Consider the following 7,893-nt stretch of genomic DNA (forward strand, 5'->3'; position numbering starts at 1 on the left):
AGTCCCTTGCTGCCCTCTGCTGTCCCCCTTTGTTTGCTGACCTGATCTATTGTCTTTATTTATAACTTCATGCTGAATGCCTTTTATACATTTACTGTTTCCAACCCAAGTGTTGCAACCTGCTTGTTTCCCACACACACCCATACCTCTATCTTCCATCAGTTTAAAATCATAGGCATTTCACCAATGGCCTTCTCAATCGAGTCTGCAAGTGCTACCACCCCTGCCCCAGAGAGATGTACCCCATCCCTTGCATACATATCATGTTTGCCATAAAAGTTGTTCCAGTTGTCAATGAATGGGATTGCAAGTTCCTTGCAGTATCTGTCTAGCCAGCAATTTACACCAATTGCCCTAGACAACCATTCATTTCCTAGTCCCCTTCTAGGCAAGATGCTACATATGATTGGGATCCCTCCCTTAGACTTAATGAAATCTATAGCCGATCTGTACTTATCTAGCAGCTCTTTTCTCCTACCCTTCCCAATATCATTTCCACCAGCACCGAGACAGATAATGGGCTTGTTCCCATTACCTGACATGATATTATCCAGCCTGTTGACAATGTCCCCAACACCAGCTCCAGGGAAGCACACTCTATCTCTCATCTTCTTATTCCTATTACAAAAAGCATGGTCAATATATCTTACCTGAGAGTCACCAACCACAAGAATGCGCTTACCTCCATTAGCAGGGGCAGTAGTACCCTTACCTTCACTGGCCACTGAAGTACATTCATCCTGAAGAACAGAGAAGCGATTTCCTACCTTCAGATCTTCACTCTTAACTTTCCCTATTCTGATGCTCCTCCCATTACTGGTTACCACTCGCCACTTGTAGCAGGTGCTGGACTGCACCTCACTGCTGGTAGCCGTTGCTACCTCCCCACCTACAGCCTCCTCACAGCGAGAGACAGACTGCAACTCACTGCTAGAAGCCTCATTCCCCACAACTCCAGCCACCTCACACTCTCTCCCAGACCCATTGAGGTGGACCTTCAGCCTCCTAATCTCCTCCTGGAGAAGCAAGACCTCCTCCTTCAACTCTCCAACCTCAATTTTTAAAACACTGCAGAAGCAAGCCATGCTTTGTAACCGTCCACGCTAATCCCCAAAGCAGCTCAGGGTCTGTGACCTCACGTGACGACTGACCACTGACCACTTAGTTACTTAGAGTAACCCTACCCAAAAAAGTATCATCATGAAAACGTGGATAGCTACTAACCCAAATACACAGGTTAAATCCTGGGCGAGGAGAGACGTATGGACAAGTCTTCTAAACACCTGCTGTACCTGTACTACCCAACAGTAAGTAGGTGTCTGGTAGTTAGTCCACTGTTGTACTCGCCTAATTGGGGTTTTAGGGGTCGATTCACAGCTCTTGGCCCCACCTCTTCGTTAGTCGCTTTTAGCTCCACTGTCTTTCTGCTCCGAGAGCTTTATCATACCTCTTCTTAAAGCTATGTATGCATCTTGCCTCCAAAAGTATTGTCAGGAGTGGGATTCGAACCCACGCCCTCAGAGAGGACCAGAATGCCCATGATCCTTCTATCTGAAGGGAAGTTACCTTGAGTCTGGCGCCTTAGACCACTCGGCCATCCTGACCCTGTGGGTTACGCTCCGTGGGAGAAAATCTAGGGTAAGGGAGAGAGAGAGAGAGAGAGAGAGAGAGAGAGAGAGAGAGAGAGAGAGAGAGAGAGAGAGAGAGAGAGAGAGAGGGAGAGGGAGAGAGAGGAGTGCTTGAGGCCACAAGAGGCAGGCCAACCCAGAGAGACACCCAAAATCGATTTCACTAACCTCTCTCCCTCTCTCATCCCTCATCACTACCCTCCCTTCCTCCCTCCTTCCTTTCCTCCCTCCCTTCCTCCTTCATCATTCACTCCATCCCCCTCCCTCATCATCCTTCCCTTGCCTGCCCTGACCCATGTTACCATCCCCCCTCCCTCTGTCTCACACCATGTGAGAAGCTTGCCCAGACCTCTTCTGTTCTGTGTCATTCTCCTCTCTCTCTCTTTTTTTTTTTTTTTTTTTTTTTACACAGGGTTTGACAAGGTTAAGGATCCCTGGCTTTATTGACAGCTATTTACAGGTTAAGGATTTCTAACTTTATTGGCAAGCTAAGAGCTGTTACCTACATCAGCTCATTTGAAAGCATTTTTATTGTTATGAGACATACAAGTAGGGAACAGGATGAAGTTGGAGCCATCTGTGGGCCAGCATTTTCATTTTCTCTCTCTCTCTCTCTCTCTCTTTGTCTCCCTCTCTCTCTCTCTATCTCTCTCTCTCTCTCTCTCTCTCTCTCTCTCTGTTAGGTAGCTCATGGCACAGTGGTAGCGTCTTCGGCTCACATTCGAAGGACACGGGTTAGATACTGTGGCGGGTGGTTAGGTGAAGTAAGATTTGTCAGGAAAGAGGACAAGTGTTTCCTGACGCGAGTCTTAGTCATTATGACTCACAGCTGGAGCTTTGGTCATCTGACCGAGGAGGCGGAGACCTTGGTCATGTTTCCATACACTCTCCAAAACACTTGATTTTTGGGGGGTTATCCTAGGTAGTTTACATTATGCTTGAAAACTGGACTTATGTGTATCAAGTTCATGATTAAGACACATGTACAACAGTTAGGTATCTTTATTGTTGAATCGTTTCGCCTACACAGTAGACTTCTTCAGTCAAGACCAGAGGCAGCAGGTGTAGTAGTGAAACAAAGATGTTGTAATCAGTCCATCAACGTTGGAGAAAACATTTGAGGTGGTCAGTCCCTCAGCCTGGAGAAGAGTTCAGCTCCATGGTCTGGAACATATCGTTCCAGATCATGAAGCTGCGTGTCACCTGTACACCACCAGTGAGAAATGTTTTAATCCCTAAAATAGAGATTAAGAAATGCACACCTCTCAGTGAATATTTACCTGACCATACACACCTCTCAGTGTACTTTATATGTACAATGAGAGATATTCACTTCTGGGTGTGCATACAGTGAGAGATATACACCTCCAGGTATACATACACTAGGGTGATGTACTTAAGAGCAACTGAGTTGAAGGGTCACAAGACTGTGCTTCTGGACACTCTCGTATAATGAAGATGATTGTTATAGGAATGCAGTTAGAAGCCTGAATAGATCTATAACCCACTATGATAACATGAACGTAGATAAGTATGTTTATGGAGCAACTTGCAATGTGAACAGACTGACTGATGTTGTAGTGGCCAGGCTTAGGCTTGGTTACAAGTACTTCTGGCAGTTTGGGAGACACACAGATGATGATCAAACTAAATGTAAATTATGTGATCAGGCATATGGTCACTCTCTTGAACACTATGTGCTTAATTGTCCACTTATTGAGGAATACAGAGACAGACAGTATAATAACCTATGTGACATGTCAAGATATCTTATTAATGAAAATAAGATACCAGATATACTAAGCAAATTTCCTAAATTTGCTTGTAACAGATAAGTGAACTATAGATATGTAGATATAAATCCATATGTATTCCTGTTAACCCTTTGGGGCCTAGTTCCTAGGCCTTTTGTGTATCCACATGCTCTCGCGCTACCGTCCACAGGATGGATATGGGGTGCACAATAAACTAGCCACTTCGGTGGCAAAATCTAAAAATCTAAAATCGTACGAGCCTCTCAGAGAACCTTCACAACTTGTCTTCCTACCAAGTTCACTCCACTGTTATAACTAGCTCCTGTCGTCACGTGAATGATGTAACATGTTGTAGAGTGAAGCAGTTAATGACTTAAGCGAAGGAAGTTGTATTTAAGTGCAGGAAGTTGTATTTAAGTGCAGGAAGTTGTATTTTTCTTTATTTAAGAGAGACTCCGACACAGCTGGTTCAACACGTGGGCCAACTTGAGTAAACTCCAGTACATCACTGGTATGCGAGGTTACCCTGGGATTGCCACATCCTGGGAATGCCACACCCTGGGATTGCCACACCCTGGGCTTGCAACACCCTGGGAATGCCACACCCTGGGAATGTCAAACCCAGGGATTGCAACACCCTGGGAATGCCACACCCTGGGAATGTCAAACCCAGGGATTGCCACACCCTGGAAATGCCACACCCTGGGATTGCCACACCCTGGCAGTGCCACACCCTCGGATTACCACACACTGGGATTATCCTGGGATTATCCTGGGATTGATTACTCTTCTGTTCAGTGGATATATTTAAACCCGTTAGTTATACAACTCAAAAAAAATATAAGATAATTAAGTTTGATCCGAGGAAGGGTGAAAATACCATCAGGGCAACTTTGTGAAGTTAACTGATTACGTTTAAAGACTATCGACTGCTGCAGCTTCTGGAACTCTCTCCAGGTAAACTCCAGGTAAACTATGTAATATTTTTTTCAGGGAATCCCACGATGTAATGTTTGTATAATTAAAATTCACTGATAATTTGTTTTAATCCCTAATTTAGGGATTAACGCATCCGTGACACAGGTGATATGCAGCCTTAATGACCCCCTGGCTGCCTGCACCATGTTAGGTAGTTTATTATCTCTATTTTGAGGCCATACCCGTGGTGTGGGAGGTAGTCAAGAGATTACACACGTATATAATGGGTTCAGGGACTGGACTGCAAAGTTTTGATAGTTGAACAAGTTATAGTAAGAGGGAACTCGACTGATTCCTTAAAATATTTTCCCTGGTGAGACGGGGTGTGGTGCATGCACTAGACAGCCGGTGGTGGGCACTAACAGCTTGAACGATCAGGCCAGTAATCAGGAGACCTGGTCCGAGACCGGGCCACGGGGGCGCTGACCCCTCCTGAAGGGACTCCAAATAAACTCATGCAGTGGATAACAAGGCAACTAGCACCAATGTCTTTGTTTTTATCCAATATCCAAACAATAAACAAGTAAGCAAGTAAGTAACATTTATCTTATAATATATATATTCTTTGTGGACTTTCCCAACACTTTTGCTCCTCTTAGTTATGTGACATTTATCAATAAATTCCATCAAGAATTTCAATTCCTTGTGCTCAGTGTGTGTGTGTGTGTGTGTGTGTGTGTGTGTGTGTGTGTGTGTGTGTGTGTGTGTGTGTGTGTGTGTGTGTGTGTGTATGTGTGTGTGTGTATGTGTGTGTGTGTGTGTGTGTGTGTGTGTGTGTGTGTGTGTGTATGTGTGTGTGTGTGTATGTGTGTGTGTGTGTGTGTGTGTATGTGTGTGTGTGTGTGTGTGTGTGTATGTGTGTGTGTGTGTGTGTGTGTATGTGTGTGTGTGTGTGTGTGTGTGTGTGTGTGTGTGTGTGTGTGTGTGTGTGTGTGTGTGTGTGTGTGTGTGTGTATGTGTGTGTGTGTGTGTGTGTGTATGTGTGTGTGTGTGTGTGTGTGTGTGTGTGTGTGTGTGTGTGTGTGTGTGTGTGTGTGTGTGTGTGTGTGTGTGTGTGTGTGTATTTATGTGTGTGTGTGTGTGTGTGTGTGTGTGTGTGTGTGTGTGTGTGTGTGTGTGTGTGTGTATATGTCTGTGTGTGTGTGTGTGTGTGTGTCTGTATGTGTGTGTGTATTTATGTGTGTGTGTGTGTGTGTGTGTGTGTGTGTGTGTGTGTGTGTGTGTGTGTGTGTGTGTGTGTGTGTGTGTGTTAGTTAGTTACCATTTTGTCCTAGGCACATGTCGATTAGGCACTAGGCCTGTTGTGTGTGTGTAGGTGTGTAGGTGTGTAGGTGTGTAGGTGTGTAGGTGTGTAGGTGTGTAGGTGTGTAGGTGTGTAGGTGTGTAGGTGTGTAGGTGTGTAGGTGTGTAGGTGTGTAGGTGTGTAGGTGTGTGTGTGTGTATGTATGTGTGTGTGTGTGTGTGTGTGTAATCGTATCCTCATTGAACTGAAGAGAGGAATAACTTGGATGAAGCAGTGGTGGAGGTTAACTCAATACACATCTCAAGGACAAATATAATGAAGTCCAAGAGTCAAGAATTCTAAGTGGTCCAGAAGGTGGGGCCAGGAGCTAGTCCAGACCCCTCGCAAACACCGCAGGTAAGTTAGTACCCACCTGGCTAGGAAGGAGTGGATTTGGGTAGCAGCAAGGTGAGAGACAGGGCCAGGAGCTAAGACTCGACTCCTGTAACAACATATACGTGAGTGTACACACACACACACACACACACACACACACAAACACAGGGGGGGTCGCCAAACGCTACAAACCACACTCAAGGAAAAGGATCTTGGGGTGAGTATCATACCGAGCACATCTCCTGAGATGCACATCAACAAAATAACTGCTGCAGCATATGGGCGCCTGGCAAATCTAAGAATAGCATTTGGATACCTGAGTAAGGACTTATTCCAGACACTGGACACCGTGTACGTCAGGTCAATATTAGACTGTGCAGTACCAGTATGGAACCCACACCTGGTCAAGCACGTCAGTAAATTAGAGAAAGTGCAAAGGTTTGCAACAAGAGTAGTCCCGGAACTGAGGTGTATGTCTTACGAGGAGAGGTTAAGGAAAATCAACCTAACGACACTGGAGGACAGCAGGTATAGGGATGACATGGTAACGACATATAAAATAACGAGAGGAATTGACAAGTTGGGACAGACTATTTCAGAGATGGGACACAGCAACAAGGGGTCACAACTGGAAGCTGAAGACTCAGATGAGTCAGACAGATGTTAGGAAGTATTTATTCAGTTATAGAATTGTTAGAAAGTACATGTACAAGGTATACAGCCCTAGCTAACATCAATGACATACTACTATATAGGTGAGCACACACACACACACACACACACACACACACACACACACACACACACACACACACACACACACACACACACACACACACACACACACACACACACACACACACACACACACACACACACCTGCAACCACAATCAGGTGAGTACACTAACGGGTCAGTACTGAAACAAGCGTGGGAGAGACAGGCAGTGGTGGTGAGGCTGTGAGATCTCTCTCACTCACTGTTGAACACCCACGTCAGTGTAGTCACTCATTCCCATCATCTATATAACCACTAGTAACCCCTCACTCACCCATCTAGTTACAAGCCTCACTCAGCTGTACTTAACCTAACTGAGTGATGCCAACATCCTCAGTTATTTCCTCATTGAGAGATGACTACACTGGTAGTTTTATGACTGACTTGCTCTTCCAGGAAGATGCCTCGCTGCCGGTGGACGACTCTGGATCCGAAGAATTGGAGCTATCATCTTTTTTTTGGACAGAACCTGAGTATTACCTAGTTCCCAAGCACTATATAGACCCTATGGATTTAGCGCTTCCACATGACAATAATAATAATAATAATAATAATAATAATAATAATAATAATAATAATAATAATAATAATAATAATAATAATAATAAGAAGAAGAAGAAGAAGAAGAAGAAGAAGAAGAAGAAGAAGAAGAAGAAGACTAGAAGAAGAATTCACTGGGGATTTTTATTGGGTGTCAGATTTACAAAGGTTGAGTGCAGTATTCCAGTCCGTCAATCACGATACAGATTACAGTTTTATTTTTTATTTATTTAAGTAAGACTCTTGGTTGAGTCCCACTCGGAACACTTGAGTAAAGTGGCAGCACAGAGTACTGCAGAAAAATATCTCTCGTAAATCGAGGAATGGGTCACACACACACACACACACACACACACACACACACACACACACACACACACACACACACACACACACACACACACACACACACACACACACACACACACACACACACAAACACACACACACACACACACACACACACACACACACACACACACACACAGTGCACACAACCGAGGAAGAAGTGAAGAGGCTTCTGAGTGAGCTAGATACCTCAAAGGCAATGGGGCCAGATAACATCTCCCCATGGGTATTGAGAGAGGGAGCAGAGGCGC

The 7,893-nt window shown here is 44.7% G+C and overlaps 1 non-coding gene across 1 annotated transcript; it reads right to left on the minus strand.

The window, feature by feature from the left end:
- Positions 1-1,488: 1,488 nt before the first annotated feature.
- Positions 1,489-1,604, minus strand: TRNAL-CAA (transfer RNA leucine (anticodon CAA)). The gene is made up of 2 exons: positions 1,567-1,604; positions 1,489-1,533 (listed from the first exon to the last, which is right to left on the minus strand). It is a non-coding gene; the product is annotated as a tRNA-Leu (tRNA).
- Between the last annotated feature and the right edge of the window lie 6,289 nt (positions 1,605-7,893).

Source organism: Cherax quadricarinatus, chromosome 37, assembly GCF_038502225.1.
Source record: "Cherax quadricarinatus isolate ZL_2023a chromosome 37, ASM3850222v1, whole genome shotgun sequence".
Lineage (NCBI taxonomy): Eukaryota > Metazoa > Arthropoda > Malacostraca > Decapoda > Parastacidae > Cherax > Cherax quadricarinatus.